Source organism: Lethenteron reissneri, chromosome 27 (assembly GCF_015708825.2).
Source record: "Lethenteron reissneri isolate LAM-NWPU_2019-01 chromosome 27, ASM1570882v1, whole genome shotgun sequence".
Lineage (NCBI taxonomy): Eukaryota > Metazoa > Chordata > Hyperoartia > Petromyzontiformes > Petromyzontidae > Lethenteron > Lethenteron reissneri.
In genome coordinates this window covers 12,210,203-12,226,669 of record NC_083805.1, presented here as the reverse complement: position 1 = coordinate 12,226,669, position 16,467 = coordinate 12,210,203, and the positions used below count along the sequence as shown (strand labels likewise).

Genomic DNA, 16,467 nt, shown 5'->3' with positions numbered 1-16,467 from the left:
CGGGAGGTCATAGGTTCGATTCTGCCCTAACATCTGTATATTTGGAGTTTGCATGTTCTCCCCGTGGTCACGTGGATTTTTTTCCAGGTCCTCCACATTTTGAAACATGCGTTTAGAGTATCTGGGCTGCAATATATTTGCAAGTGATAAGCCACTTCGTTGAGCTATTATTTGTGGCCAGGTCGCTTCAGAACTAGCGCTATATAGCTCAGTGGGCCTTATGTGGCAAATTAAAACAATTGTTTCGCTTTTTATCAAAAAAATAGACTGGTCAATCTGGGTGCGCTAATGACCCTTGCTTTGTGATAATGATTAGTTGATGACTCTAAATTACCTTGTGTGTAATTTGTGCCAAGGTTTGCCATCCCTGGGTCTAGTTTTATTTGGGGGTGTCCTAATGATTATGAACCCATTCATAGCAGAACAGCCTTGCTCCTATGACAAACAAGGTTAAGGGATATGTAAACCGTCTGCTAAGTGACAAATAAAGCTGGATGTTCAATGTGCAAATGATATCACTTCATTGTTAAAAGCTTTGTATATTTCCATTGGTGTAATGTGGTAAGGATCCAGGCAATTCATGACTGCACAACTAATTGCATAGTTTATCAGGGGTCATCTATGAATGCAAATGTAAAATATGCTCTAACTACGCAATTTTGGTCAGGAACAATATATATATTTTACAATGCACGAATTCTGCATTATACAGGAATATAATTGTTGATTGTATCTATATCTAAGGCGTATTAAATAGGCTGTGTTTGTTATGCTCGTTAAATTGAAGTAATTTCCGTTTGTACAGAATTCTTCGCTTTCAGACTCATATTGAGTGACAGAGGGGTGAGTAGACAATTACTTTGACCATTTGACATCTGTCTCTTCAGAATTAAGGCATGATAAATGAGTATTCTGAAAAGCCTTTCACTGGCTTGCCATATTTTTTTCATCTGAATGATGAACTACAATTTATTATCCTGTTTCCATAAATTACAATAATTATACGTGGTAAATTCCAAGCTCACATAATTTCAGCGTGGGACACGGAACTTGGTAATTAGAACATGTAATGCAATCATCATTCGGGCTTTTATAGTGTCTAAAATGTTCTCACTTGGCAGGTTAGTGCAATACAAAAAAGATTCCATAACCTGCATTGTTCTTTGAATCCTGTTTTCCATGGAATCACTCTATCCCAGAGATGTACAAACCATACATACTAAATACATTAATAACGTACAAACCATACATACTCAATACATTCATGAGTAGTACACTATCTTAAAATACAAATTTTGCATTGTTGTTTGGTAAAAGAAAGTTTGCAAGATATTGGTAAACGAATTGAGACCAGACATGATTTTTTTAAGCATGTTTAGCCATCAATCTTGAATTAAAGCTTTCGTGACTGCAGGAATTCATGCTCTTTGGTTCTTTCGGTAAAGTCACGTAGATAGAAAAAATAACGAATAAATTACGACGTTTCGATAGCAACACAAGCCATCGTCTTCAGGTGATTTTTTTTTATATACAGCAGGCGGACTGCTCAGGAGGAATTGTAGCGAGAGAGATACTACAACCAAGGCTTATATACGTTTGTGTTGGGTACAACCTAACGGTAAGTGGGCGGGACTAGGGATGGAATTTGCAAGTCAATGTAATCGCAGAGAGGGCAGGGGTGAGTGTCGGCTAATCCGAGGAGGGGGGAGCTGTCGCAACGGGCGAGAGGGTGGGGGTGAAATTTACAGAGGGAAAAAGGTGATAGAGAGAAAAGAAAAAATTAACCAGTAAAAACAAAGTTTTTCACTATAAATCCTTTATATGCGTGGCGGCTAGAGTCCTCTCGTCCTCTGGCTTGAGATGGCTGTCCACCTATGGGTCAGATGATTGCCTGCCACCATTAAGCAATTGTTAATTACATATAATTTTTTTTCCTAAAAAGTGTAAAATTTTTGAAAAAATTTTCACGAAAATTAATTGTCACGCACAACGAGTCTGTGTGCAAAATGTCAGCTCGATTGGATCACGGGAAGTGGGTAAAAAAACGACCGAACAGATTTGCACGGTCGTAAGCGCGCAATCAAGCAAGCAAGTGAACTTAATATAAAGGATTTTAAAAAGATATCAAACTTAGCAAACTTAGAAATGTAATGCAACTCAGAGAGTCGGACAACACAACAGTCAACACTACACCTGGTTGATCAACGTCCTTCCAAAGATTGCAAAATTTTGAATCCATCTTCTCGGTTGAAGTCATTTACCCTTAGGTTGTACCCACCACAAACGTATATAACCCTTGGTTGTAGTAGCTCTCTCGCTACGTTTCCTCCTCAGCAGTCCGCCTGCTGTATATAATTTTTTTTCACCTGAAGACGATGGCTTGTGTTGCTATCGAAACGTCGTGATTTATTAGTATTTTTTTGCCATCTATGCGACTTTACCGAAAGAACCAAAGAGAATGTTTAGCCATCATTACATTCTTTTTCGTGGAATGATATATTTTTTTTGCAGAGATCTCGTCCCATTAATACAAATTTGCAATTCATGGACAAGCAATTGTGCCACTTGTGGACCTGTGTTCCACTGTCTTCGATTAGCATGACATAATGTGCAATTAGGGTGGAGCTGGGGTAGAGTTAGGGTGGGTGTATAATTTCACAGCCCCCCCACAATTCAAGAACCACTACTTTGCATGTGGAATCATAGTATTTTCCCGCCTGGGGGCGTGAAGGATCAAGTGACTGAGTAGTGGAAGTGATGACCCACTTCCCACAAATTCTCTGCTGTCCTGATACATTCCATAAAAATACGCCTGATATTTTACAACCAAGATTCCCTTGGCTGACCCCTCCCAGAACGTGGTCTGCTGCAGGAAAATCTGTCTGTTGTGATGTTAGAATTTTTACCAACCATGCCAGAATGCTTTTAATGCTGTCAGAATTTGTCATGCAATATCTGATACATTGACACATTTTTACAAACAATGAACATTGGGGTGCGTTATATGTGTCAGTAGGAGATGAGAATGCACAGGTTATGCACAGGTGTGTAAGTGGGTAGAAATATGCATAATGCAGAGGGTTGTGAAAGGGGCATGAAGAAATCTATTGCATTATTGATGGCCTTCATAAATCACTTAGGAAGAGAAAAAAGGGTCAACTCTAGTGTTGAGAGAGAGGTGTTTGGGGCATAAGTAGTGTCTGTCATTGTACCGGTCAGAGCACTTCCCTTTACTATGGTACATCAACTAGAAGGGGAGATTCTCGCCTTTGAATACATTGCCATGAAAAGTTAGTTCATGTGATAGGCTAGATGGCAAAATGTAGTAAAGGACATTTGATGTCATAGACAAGAAGAGGTTGCATGGATGACAATATGTGCAGAGTAAAGGTGGCCAGGCTGTCAAAACAAGCAATTAAGTGAGCACCCAGTTTGCCGACCAAGAGGTGTTACCTACTCCACATGGTGGGGTCCATGCCTATAAGGCAGTGGCGGCTCCTGCAAAATCTCTCAGGGGGGGCAAATGTCTGGATGATTGATAAGGATAAGGTCCACCCATGCAATGAATAAATTAACAGCTTAAGCATGTAAAGGCAACTTCACTTCTTTAATATTAATGAAAAATAAAGTGACTCTTACAATACATCTTGTTTGTTTATATACTCACTATTAAAACAAACCACTCAAGTTTATTTTATTAAAGATTCCACTAGGTAGCGATAAATTATATTGTTGGATGAAACGTGCTTACGTATGATGACGTAAGCACGTATGATGACGTAAGCACGTTAGGGCGAGCCCTCCCGGAAGCCATAGAGAATGCATTGGAGCACCCCCGTTCGAAAAAAAACATCTTTGAATGTAAGTCTATGGGGCCACTCGGGGCGATTCTCAGCCGTAGTTAAATTGCCCCAAAAGAGGCGGTACTCCACAGAACGTGACATGACGCTGATTGGACTATATCCAGAGGCTGACAGTGACGGCTAGCGTGACTCTGTGGTTCAATGACATTGGTGGTGCGTCGCCCAATCGCCCTAATGAAGAAACCGCCCCTGCTATAAGGTTATAGTTTGTTGACTTTGCAACATACATTATAAGATCAGGTGTCAAATATGCAACAGTTGTGGGATTTTGCCGAAGGGAGAAGGTGAGCTGTGGTGATATGAATAGCAGTAAATGTGATGGGTTCATTATCATGGTCTTGATTTTTACGGACGTGTTTCTAATGGAGAGTGGTAGTTGCAGTCGTGCAGTGGTCAATATGCTGTGCTACGAACCAGGCCACCTGGGTAAGATTCTCGCTCTCGGCCAACACCAGTAACGATTATTGGAACCATTCCAAGGCGTCCACTAGGTCGACTCAGCCTCAAATATGTATCTGGCGCAGTGTGGAAACAAAGACGAGGTACTGGCCACCCACCCCATCGTGTGCCATGCTGGCCTTCATAGGTGTTTGCTAATAGCGCTTGCCAAAAAAGTCTGTGTGCAAATTACCTGGTCAATCATTGCATGTGAAGCTCCAAGGCTTCTCAGCTGCAGTTATGCCCTCCCTTCTCTATGCTTGTGAAATGTGGAGCCCTGTATTGGTATGAAACATTCAGTCTGGCTTGCCTACGATCCATCCTGGGTTTAACTGGGCTGGAATGTGTCAGGAGTTCACAGACACTTGAAAGATCTACAAGAGTCTCATCAGTGAGCTTCTCTAGCAGACAAGGCTGCGTTGGCTGGGTCAAGTAGCCCACATGCCCAGTCACCACATGGCCAAGCAGATGTTGATTGGCTGGAAATAAATGGGCGTGCCATTGGCGAGGGAAGAGATGGGCTGATGCAATACAGGATGTAGAGCTGATTGGATTTGCTGAAGACTTGGTACCAGCGGTGTCAAGATCAGCCATCTGTGGAGAAGGCTCGTGAAGCACTCTACTGAGTAGTTGGAGGCAATCGCCCTAGAGCAACAACAGAGGGTGGAGGAGTGACATTCACGTCAATGAGCAGGGCAGTAGGCAGCTAAAACGCAGAAAGTTAGCACATTGGAGAGCTCAAGTGGTGTTTCTGCCCGTCATCTCGGTCAGTTAAGGGGCCATCCATTTAGTACGTACGCAAAAATCTGTCAAAACGTGACCCCCCCCTCCCTGTATGCACGCGTACTTTTTACCCCACCTGCATACGTACGCTTGACGCACCCCCCCACCCCCCCCCCCCGAATCCTATGGAACGGCCGATATTTAATCCACGGAAAAACGATCAAGGATTAATAATATTAACGTGTTTAAGCAAACAGATAGTCCACCACCAAACTATCGAACTCATTTGAAGGCCAATGTAGACAAATTATTATCGAGGTTTCACCCCCCCCCCCCCCCCCCTTTGGATGGTCCCTAACCGATGGCACCTAGGTCTGTCCCGTGGTCATTGGCCAGCGAACCTTCAAGACTTAATGTTGCCTCAATGTGTACCTAGCCTGCACCAGCTCCATGACAACGATACCACACATTAGTGGTGTGCCTGCGATTCAAGTTGTATAATGGGGAGTAGTGGCACCGTGGTTTGCCATCTGTGCTGTGAACTTGCTGAATTAAGTTTGATTCCTGGTCATGGCTAACAATAGTGGCAGGTGATATCTGAACCAATTCTGGGCCTCCCTTATGTCAACTCAACCTCAAGGCAGTATCTGGTACAGTGATTAAACATCAGCACTGAGAAGGCAGTGCTGATGCGTGTTGGTGGTCATGACAACACTACCTTTCCATGTACTGTGCCAGCCTTACTAGGTGCTCGCTAACAGCACCTGCCCCATCCTGCTGTTTAAAGTCTATGGGGGATTTGTGCTTTGCTTGTATGGGAGAAACATAGCTTTGTTCACACTTCATGGCTGATGCAACTCCCTCTGCATATTTGGAAAGTATGTTCAGTACCTTAAATTATTTAGATTATTGGCTGCTATAAATCTACACATGATATGCCACTTCGCCATGATTTGTGGCCAGGTCGTTTCTGAAAAATAAGCTAAAAACTCAGTGGGCTTTACCTGGTAAAATAAAATAAAAATAGTTTAATTTTTACGTATATAAAAAAGTGATTTGCCTACTTGTCCTATACTTTGCACTCATATCGTGTTTTTTGTATCGTTTGTTGTAAAATTCTGACCTACACCTACTGGACATCTGTAAAAAAAGAGCTTCATAGGTAATCGGATTCCTCCCGTATAATTAAAGATTCCGATTCTGAACTTGTGGAGGCATGATTCAGTGTTCAGCATATCTCCTCCACATTGTACAGACTGATGGAACTTTGTAAAACACTTACGCAAAGCACAAAAATGTTCTACAAAGTGCACACACATACATTTAGTGTACTTACAAAATGACCTTATTTCAATACAAGTATTTACATTTAAAGTAAGAGCTATGACAATTTAATTATAAGCTGTAATTAAAAAGGCAAAAACATCACATCTAACAAAGCCCAATAGATAATTTGTCATTTTATATTTCTACTTTCGGATGCGATGTTTTTTTTACAATGTTATACCCAAAAAGTGTTAGCAAATTAATTGAAGTGATTAATTATTAATTATTTGTTAAATGTGTAAAATGCTGTAACACTCCCCGCGAGTGTGCATTTATTGTTTTGGGAACATTAATCAAGCCACTTTGAAACACTATTAGGCACGAGTAAACAATGTTTAAGTTTGCTTTGCATATTTAGATACATATGGGTGATGCTGCGGTGAGGGCATTTGATGAACAATCAGAAATCTGCAATTACAGGCAAGTGGTCCACATAGCAGATGATATTTCGAGATATCAAGGGAATACATCATTTCCATACTGCCTGAGGGCCACCGAGAGTGATGAGTGCCACCCCGTTTCCGATTTGAGAAATGGTCACTTTAAAATTCCAAGTCTATAATTATAATAATCGTATGCAATAAACTCATAAATCTACAAATCGTTGTCAATCCGTTGCCAGATGATGGCTTCCCCCATGCAGTGTGTGGCCATTTAAACCATGTTCGGTTTAAATGGGGGCAGAGAGTGTGGTATCCAGGTGGCAGGAACTCCTTACACAGGACACGCACCACTGTACCACTGCCCCATCCCTTGTTTAGACTACATTTGTATTTATTTTGTAGTGCACCTATACTTGCTAAAATGATGGTATAACATTGAGAATGATTATTTTTGACATTTAAGTTTGCTAAAGTAGCAAAAGGCAAACTAATATATTAGCTCTGGTATAGGTGAGTATACAAAGGCATACGGTACAGCAAACAAACTGGCATTAAAGGCTATGATGTGAAATTGAGTTAATTTAGTTCAGCATCTATCTATATATATAAAAGTAAAAAAATGTCTGTTTGTGGGTTTGTTTGTGGGTTTGTGTGTGTCCTCGCACTTGCGAAGGATTTGCTCCCCAACGGTGGGTTATACGTAAAAAAAATATATATCTAGGTACCACGCCGTAAGCCCCACGGTGAGCAAGCGTTATTCCTTTTTCACATCCGTCAACTTAAAATTAGTGTAATTAGCGATTTTGTGCGATTTTTGTGCGCTTCCCTTTTATTTATGTATTTATGACGCGTACACGACCATACCCACTCACGCGCCTTTGGTGGGGGGGGGCAGCCCATGCCAAGTCGCACGCATTCGGTGGGAGTGAGGGGGACATTTTCTTTCGCGTTAAAAATGCTTTAAAAATACACTAAACGCTGACGTTAATTCTTCACTGTGTGATGCCCCCCCCCTCCACCCCGATAGAGTGGCCGGGGAGATCGTGACTGGGGGGGGGGAGTCAGGGGTAGCAGCCCAGCCCCAGCCTGCCAAGGTGCCACCTCGGCCAGCTGGACAATCTAGGTGAGGCCGGAGGCTCTGCACGGGACTAGGCCTCACCACGCCACTCTGTCAGGTGAGTACTTTGTGCTATAAAAGTCCATAAATATTGCTATAGAGTCAGCATATACTGCTGTAATCATAGCAGGTACCACCACAGTCAGTACGCACTCCTGTTAGATTTTTAAGAGTAGTTTTGAAATATTTTTAAGACCCGGGCAATGCCGGGTACTTCCCGTTAGTAGTATGATAAAATGTAGTATTATAATATTTCTGTGGCCAATAGAAAAACTAATTTAGATGAAAATGTAATATATTTGCTTTAGTGTGTTACTGACTAATCTTTAACCATGGAGCTGTTGTCTTCATGCAATGTCAGCAGACCTACAATCACGTAGCAAATTAAATTGTCCAAATATGTAAATGACCTTTTGAAATGTTAATGAAGCAATATTAAATGAAGAATTCCCCTTTTTTTATTGCAACTTTAACACTAATGTAATGTTCTAAATGACATGCTGAAAAGCCCAGACAGCGAATTGCTAGAGCAACTACTGCTGATTGTGCGAAAACTATTTAGTTAGTCTTTCACTGACTGTACACAAAAGCATGGCTGTAATGAATGGTGAGTCGTAATATGCTCACATGTGTCAATCAAATATATGAAACCGATAATGAGGCCAGTCTTATATGAGTATTTAAAAATTGCTCATGACAGCCATTCATTTTCATAAGGCGTTAACTTATTGTAATGTTCAATATGACATAATATGATATAATCTGTCACAAAAATGTATCCTGGATGATGCTGTGTATTTATAAAATATTTAATAGTCATTAGCCCATTACAATCTCGTCTGGGCCTCTGACACACATTGAGTATACTGCAAATTCGAATACACGTATGTATTTGCTTTTAGTCAATAGAGGCAATTGTTATTGTGCCACATGCCTTTTTAAATAACTATAGCTGCGTAAATTGTTAGAATGAATGAAAGCAGCAAGCTATCATGGTGATAAAACATATAATATCAATGTATTTTATAAAAACATTGCATATGGTTTTCAAAGTAAATGTGGAGGCCTTATGAAGCCAGGACATTGAAATATCTACATGAGCTACTCACAATGCCTCACGTTTCCTTTCAGTTTTCGCAAAGCAGTGAGAAAACCCCAGAAAATGCCAACAATTATTGAATTTAATAGTCAGATTTTTTTCTACACTGCATTATTTTTCTTATGAGATTAAATCATGAAAGTCTATGGGTAGTATTCTAACAAACACATAATTTATAGCAATGATACATCTACAATACATTAATGGTTTAGAATTCAGCTTTGGGATTTTTCAGTAGAAACTTTATGCAAAAGCCATTCCCACTCAATGCATGAGCACATGTTGGTGCTATTCCTGCCCTTGGAAATTGGCAAAGAAAACACTTACTAATGCCAACCATTCACATGTTACAGTAGAGTTGATGCCAGGGAAATTCACTAGCATGCAGACTTCCCACCATACATTTCACCAACGATAAAAATAATAACACATTAAATTATAATAACACATTTCTTTCCAAGCTATAGGCTATTAAAAATTATTTCTATTTTTTTTCGAATGTGTCAACACAGAACACTGTTGCCTGACTCGTTTCAAGGTATGAGTCTATACGCTCTTCATCAAAAAGAAGGCAGTAGGTGCGAAACAATTAAGCCAACGTATAATTGTTGTGAATATGATGGGTCTGCCGTGAGCCTTGTCACAGTTTTTACATTGCACCAAGACTGAGTGTTGCTATTACTTTGCTCATTGTATCAGAACGTGTGGCACTATGTCCCACAGTTTATCCTCTAAGTATTTCTCGACTAATACAATACACTTTCATAGAATACCAATCTGTTTGGATAACACTATAATATGCTCAACCACAATAGGGCACTTTTCATGAAAGCTACAATATTGATACAGCTTGATAAGCTGCTAAAAAAAATTCCTTCATTCATGTGATTTAGAGTGTGGACAATGTAAGAGCAATGACATGCAATGGGGGTTAAATACAATTTCTGGAGCAAATATTTATTTTTATAGTTTTTATAAAACATACAGTACCTTTAATATCATGAGACAAAAGTTGTTATTTTAAACCTATCGTATTGAAATGTAGATGAATGAAATGTATTGTTGAAGTAGCAACATTCTCAGAATTGTTTTGATACCAAGATTAATATTTTTTTGTAAAATCAAGCCAAAATAGGCATGACTTACAGCATGAAACATTTCTAAACACCATGACATTCATTCAATGAGGAAGAGTAGGCCAAACGCTCCCTAAAGGGATTCTTTAGAGCTCCCATTGGAGGAGGTCCTTCTGTCAGCAATGGTGGTCAAGTCATTGCAGGCTTGCACCTTTCCATTTTTTATCACTTCCCAGACATTAACATTTCACATGGCTTTAACGAATCCTTAATTATCCTTGAGCAATTCATTGCTCTACATTTTACTTGTGTGATTGAATGTTCACGTGCTGGTGTGCATACGCATTTGTGCGCACATTGTATGTATGAAGAAATGTATGGGGAGGAAATATGGAAAATATGAAGTAAATTTAGTGCAAACAATCCATATTTCTAAATGCTTAAGGGCTCAGCGAACTGCTAGCTACACAATCTACATTCATGAGCATAAAAGACCCAACATTTATATATTACAATTTGTTCAAGACCGAAGGGGCATATGCTCCAGAAAAACAAGCCCTCACTGACTTGGCACAAGAAGGGGAAGATAAAAATCATTGTGTTAGAGCCAAGCTCCCTTACGCCTCTCTCACTGCAAATGCCACAGCTAATATGCACTCTTTCAGGCCAATTAAAGAGCTGTGGGTAGAATTTAATAGATAGAGGAGCCAATTGAAATTCTGAGAAATATTACCCTCAGAGGCTAGTTTGAACTTAGATTACTGAACCGGAGTGCTTGTTGAAGTGTAAACATGACAAGAGAAAACTGGACACTGAATTCGTCAAGCTAGTTTCACAACACATCAAAACACACACCCACATGCCTCACGCTGTCTCTACAAGTCAGTTTTATCTAACGTCCGAATAGAATAAATATACAGACAGTCCCCAAGATACGAACATCCGACTTACGAACATCCACAATTACGAACGAACTGCCATAAATTGTCAGTATTTTAACCAACCGACTTAAACGTTCGTTTATGTTTACAAACAGAACCGCGGGACTATTTTTTCGGCGGAGCGAACCTCTGCGAGATGTAATCAGTCTCAGAATCCCACGTTAAATGCCCCTTCTGACAAGTACATAAGGACTTTAAGGTAAGTGAAAATAATACAGATTTTTCTTTCTTTTCACTTTACTTCATGTAATGTTTTATTTACAACATCGTATTTATTACAGTATTACATGCAAATCTATACAATGTCTTCTTATTTATGAGTTTAACAATGCTTCCCTTTTTTTAAACTATAACAGTGAGCGTATGTACAATTAAATATTAACTTCCGAGATATGCACAAATCGACTTACAAACGGGTTTCAGGAACGTAACCTTTCGTAGAGAGCACGAGGTGCACGTGTACGTAACCTTTCATAGAGAGCACGAGGTGCACGTGTACGTGGACATGCCTGTGCAAAAGTACCTGTTGGTGCACATGATAGAAGAGAACGAAAATGCCCATGTTGTTTATACCAGTGTCGGCTGACAATAAAGAGAGTACTGTTAAACGCTGGGGATGTTAACACTCAGTAAAGTAAAATAGTGCCTGTCAGATAAGATGGTCTAAAATGTGTAGTTAAATCTTTTTTGCAGGGTTAATAACATCTTCCCAATGATTACTAAATTTGTACACATCATCACGGTTGAAATTATGTCTGTGTTTGTATATCTGAATGGCTTCGTGTACAAACCTTTGATGGTAGCCAGAGGGTTTGCAGAGCACCTTGGTCTCGGAAAAAATAATATCATGAGAGCCCACCGCGTTGTAGCAATGATCGGCAACGGCGGAAGACTCAATTTTGCCATGTTTCAAATCTGACTTGTGCTCGCGAACACGATCAGAGACATGACGTTTTGTTTCCCCAATGTAACAATCACCACAGCTGCAACTCAGTTCATAGACTCCAGGGTATTGCAAGTCAGGGATGACATCCTTCACAGATGGAATTAGATCACAGATTTTAGGTACTGTACTGAATCGGACTTGGATCTTATGTTTGTTTAGAATTTTGGAGATCTTTATGGTCACGCCTGCTATGTATGGCAACGTGATAGTTTTGATCGGAGTTTCAAGTGGCTGTTTCTGTATGGTGGGAGAAACAGCTTGGCGGATGGTGCAGTCAGAGTATCCGTTCATCCTGAGGGCCCGATGTACATGTCTTAATTCACTGGCCAGGTGGTATTGGTCAGAAATGCCATGAGCTCTGTGGTATAGCATTTTGATGAGAGAATTCTTTTGAGATGGGTGGTGGTGGGAATCTGGTTTCAAGTAGGAATCTGTGTGGGTAGCTTTCCTGTAGACAGAATGTCCCAAAGATCCATCAGGTCTCCTCTCAAACAGAATATCTAAGAATGGTAGTTTGCCATCTTTCTCCACTTTCATGGTGAATATGTCTGGAATTGATGTGGTCCAAGAAGTGGTTCAATGCTGGGAGGCCATGTGGCCAAATGATGTATGTGTCATCCACATACCTCTTCCACAGGGAAGGACGCAGGGTGGATGTCTGGATGGCGTCTTATTCAAACTTTTCCATGAACATGTTGGCTATCACTGATGACAAGGGGGAGCCTATAGGGGTACCCTCATTCTGTTTGTAGAAGGTGCAATTCCAGGTAAAATAAGTGTTGGTGAGGCAATGCCTAACCAGCACAGGTACATCCGAATTCAATCCATGTTGGACCAAGTCTTCAATTATTGTTAGGGTGTCAGGCACTGGAACTTTGGTAAACAGAGATACTACATCAAAACTGACGAGGATATCATCAGGAGATAGTACCATGTCCTTAACCATAGAGACTAATTGGGTTGAGTTGAGTATTGCCGAAGAGGTCTTGCCTGTGAAGGGAAGCACCGTATCTGATAGAAAACGGGCTAGTTCGTAGGTAGGAGAGTTTATCGTCGACACGATGCGGGGTGCCTTCTGTATGGATCTTGGGAAGACCATAGAGTCTGGGAGGTCTAGCCGCCTAGGGTTTTAGAGAGTGACGTTTGGTTGGTTCGATTAGGGAAGTCGAACTCGTGATGATCTTGTTGGTTTTTGTCGTTAGGCTGTTAGTGTGGTGATTGTTACATTGGGAAAATGAAACGTCATGTCTCTGATCGTGTCCGCGAGCACAAGTCAGATTTGAAACACGGCAAAATTGAGTCTTCTGCCGTTGCCGATCATTGCTACAACGCGGTGGGCTCTCATGATATTGTTTTTTCCGAGACCAAGGTGCTCTGCAAACCCTCTAGCTACCATCAAAGGTTTGTACACGAAGCCATTCAGATATACAAACACAGACATAATTTCAACCGTTATGATGAGTACAAACTTAGTAATCATTGGAAAGATGTTATTAACCCTGCAAAAAAAGATTTAACTACACATTTTTGGACCATCTTATCTGACAGGCACTATTTTACTTTACCGAGTGTTAACATCCCCAGCGTTTAACAGTACTCTCTTTATTGTCAGCCAACACTGGTATAAACAACATGGGCATTTTCGTTCTCTTCTATCATGCGCACCAACAGGGACTTGCGCACAAACACGTCCTTGTCTACATGCACCTCGTGCACCTCGTGCTCTCTTTTAGCCCCCCCCCCCTCCCGATATGTTCCATAAATTGGCTACCACATTCTGATAAGCTCCCCCCCTCGCCTCCCCCTTAACTTGTATTTAAGAACTTGCATCTTGGAATCCCTGCCTCACTTGATACAGCAAATCTGGCTGTGACGGTCCCACCTGATGACAGAGACTTGTGTTGCCTCCTAAACGTCGTGATTTTTATTATTATTTTATTTTTATTAATTTTCATTTCATTTTTTACCTACGTGACTTTACCGAATAGATACACATTGGCTTATGATATGCTGCACCAGGATCTGAAAGTATCCAAGAAAATACTGATTGGATCCATTTTGTTGGTAATTTATTTGCATAGAATCCGACACGAATTATTGAGTCCCATGAGACCGATATTGCTGAGTATTTCACATCATGGTAGAGCATATGATCTGCTTGGCAATGCACTGAAGCATATCCATTAAAAACAAACATTTGAATTATTGAATGTATTAAAACACAATCAAATGTGCTCCCTATGAAGTGCACAAACCACACACCTCTTTAGTAGGTCATGTTTGATGACTATTATCATGTATATGTGGTAAAAAGACAAACTTGTCTTTGTAATCCCTAAAAAAACACATTCTTAGTCAACTATTGTTAAATAGCATGATAAAAAAATTTTGGCATTTACATGATGAAAAACACCCACGGTAATCATCAAAAGTGCCATTTGAGCACTATTTAACTTTTTTTACGTGCTGTAAAAGAATAATTAAATACATCAATAATTGATTCAAACTATTATGAAATCAAAATAAATTGAGGCATGAATAATGGAAAGCCATCACAAAGTGAACTAATGATTTAAGCTCCAACAGCTATTCATAACAAAGGGTGCAGATTGCCTGCGTTAGCAGGTAATAGCTTTGCATATTTTCACTCATAAATAAATTAGCAAGCACATGTTTAATTTGTCTAAACAACTGAAAAAACAACACCCATGTTGTTTTAAATAGATTTATTGATACATTTTAATGAACCTTGGTATTTCAACTTCGTGGCAATTTGTTTAATACAATCTTGACATTTTTATATTATTTCAGGAAGTGATTGAGTGGCTCACACTACCCTGTCACTGTTGAGAATCTAATTTGAAACTCAGGTTTCGCTGCGTGTAATTAAAAGAGAAGGGCCTCTTTTGATCAACGTCAAGACTACTTTTTTTTCAGCACGTTGAAATAACAATTCTAAATTAAAGCATTATGATGCTCGAAGCATATTGGTAATGATTATAAACTATCTACATATTATTATCATATTTATCAACAGTATGAACTTCTAGTATTCCCTAACTTCAAGATATATTTTGTTATACCTCAGACTCTTAATTGTTCCCTTATTACCTGTGTGACTCCTGTTATCCAAAGTGGATAAAGGGTTCGTGAAAATTCCTATTGTCTGTGGACCTATTTCTTTCGATTATCTGTGGTTCTCTTATACGTCGAGCAGCACATTCATTCTATTTTACTCGGGGTTATCTTAAAATTATTATCCAGCGAATGAGAGAGGACAAACCGGAGATAACTACACGAATAATGGAGACATCTTAATTATATTATCATTATGCCTATATGGTTTCTATAATGACATTGCCATACATTACAACACCATATTCTTGGGTCTTTCGGTAAAGTCACGTAGATAGGTTCAAATAAAATAACAAAGAATAACAACAAACTACGACGTTTCGATCACAACACAAGAAATCGTCATCAGGAGAAAAAAATAGCGGGAAAGCTGCTGAGGCAGGATGTTTTAAAGGTATGAAATGGGTGTAGCCCAAGGGTCATAAGCGAAGTGGGCGGGGCTAGTGATGTTAAAGTGAGACATTTGCATGTCAATGTAAGATCGGAGAGCTACCTCCACGACGACGAAGCTGCAGAGGTGGCCATTGTATTGTGAGAGATTAGCATGTCAATGTAAGATCGCAGAGTAGCCGCCACATCGAGGAAAACGAGCAACGGTGGCTGTGTTAGTGAGACATTTAACCTGTCAATGTGAAGACATTTAACCTGTTCATGTAAAACCAGGAGTCGAAGATAACTACTAACATCGGAAGGTAGGATGGAGACATCACAGCCAGTTATGACTTAAACCAGTTAATAACGTCCTTCCAATGATTGAGTGGGCGGGGCTAGTGATATTAAAGTGATACATTTGCATGTAAATGTAAGATCTGAGAGCTACCTCCACGACGACAAAGCTGCGGAGGTGGCTATTGCTTGTGTTGCGATCGAAATGTCGTAGTTTTTGTTCTTTTTTGTTATTTTCTTTGAACCTTTCTACGTGACTTTACCGAAAGACCCATGAATATGAATTCCTGCAGTCACGAAAGCTTTAAGTCAGTACAACACCATATTCAATTAACTGTTCACACTGTTTATCAGCAGTTTATTATTGTTGTTGATAAAGTTAACAGAATAGTATTTTATACGTGGGACATTTTATACATAAAACTAAATTGACCAATTGTAAATGTATAGGACACATGGACATACAATCACATACAACACTATAAATTAATAATCGGTAGGCAGCTATTTAAGTTCGTAAAAGTAAAAAAAATACATGCTGTAGAGTACGATATAACTCCCCACATATTTAAGTAGGCACTGTTGTTACAAGAATTATAAAACATAAAACGTGTACAATATTAACCTTATTCGCAATCGGCTTTAAAGTATAAAAAAATAGTCAAGAAAAAATATGAAATGTGAATAGATTTGGCAAAACATTGACATTCATTGCTCTGAAATGTAGAGGGAAAAAAATCCCGACAGAACTATT

General features: G+C 39.7%; 1 protein-coding gene and 1 long non-coding RNA gene across 2 annotated transcripts in view; one reads left to right on the top strand and one right to left on the bottom strand.

Moving 5' to 3' along the window:
* LOC133348562 (transmembrane protein 132E-like) overlaps positions 1 to 16,467 on the bottom strand; it is a 534,471-nt gene that overhangs the window by 375,206 nt on the left and 142,798 nt on the right. The gene's annotated exons all lie outside the window — the stretch shown is intronic.
* LOC133348225 (uncharacterized) overlaps positions 11,034 to 16,467 on the top strand; it is a 70,235-nt gene continuing 64,801 nt past the window's right edge. Inside the window, exon 1 of the long non-coding RNA XR_009755790.1 lies at positions 11,034 to 11,165. This is a non-coding gene — a long non-coding RNA (uncharacterized LOC133348225). The remainder of the gene's footprint in view (positions 11,166 to 16,467) is intronic.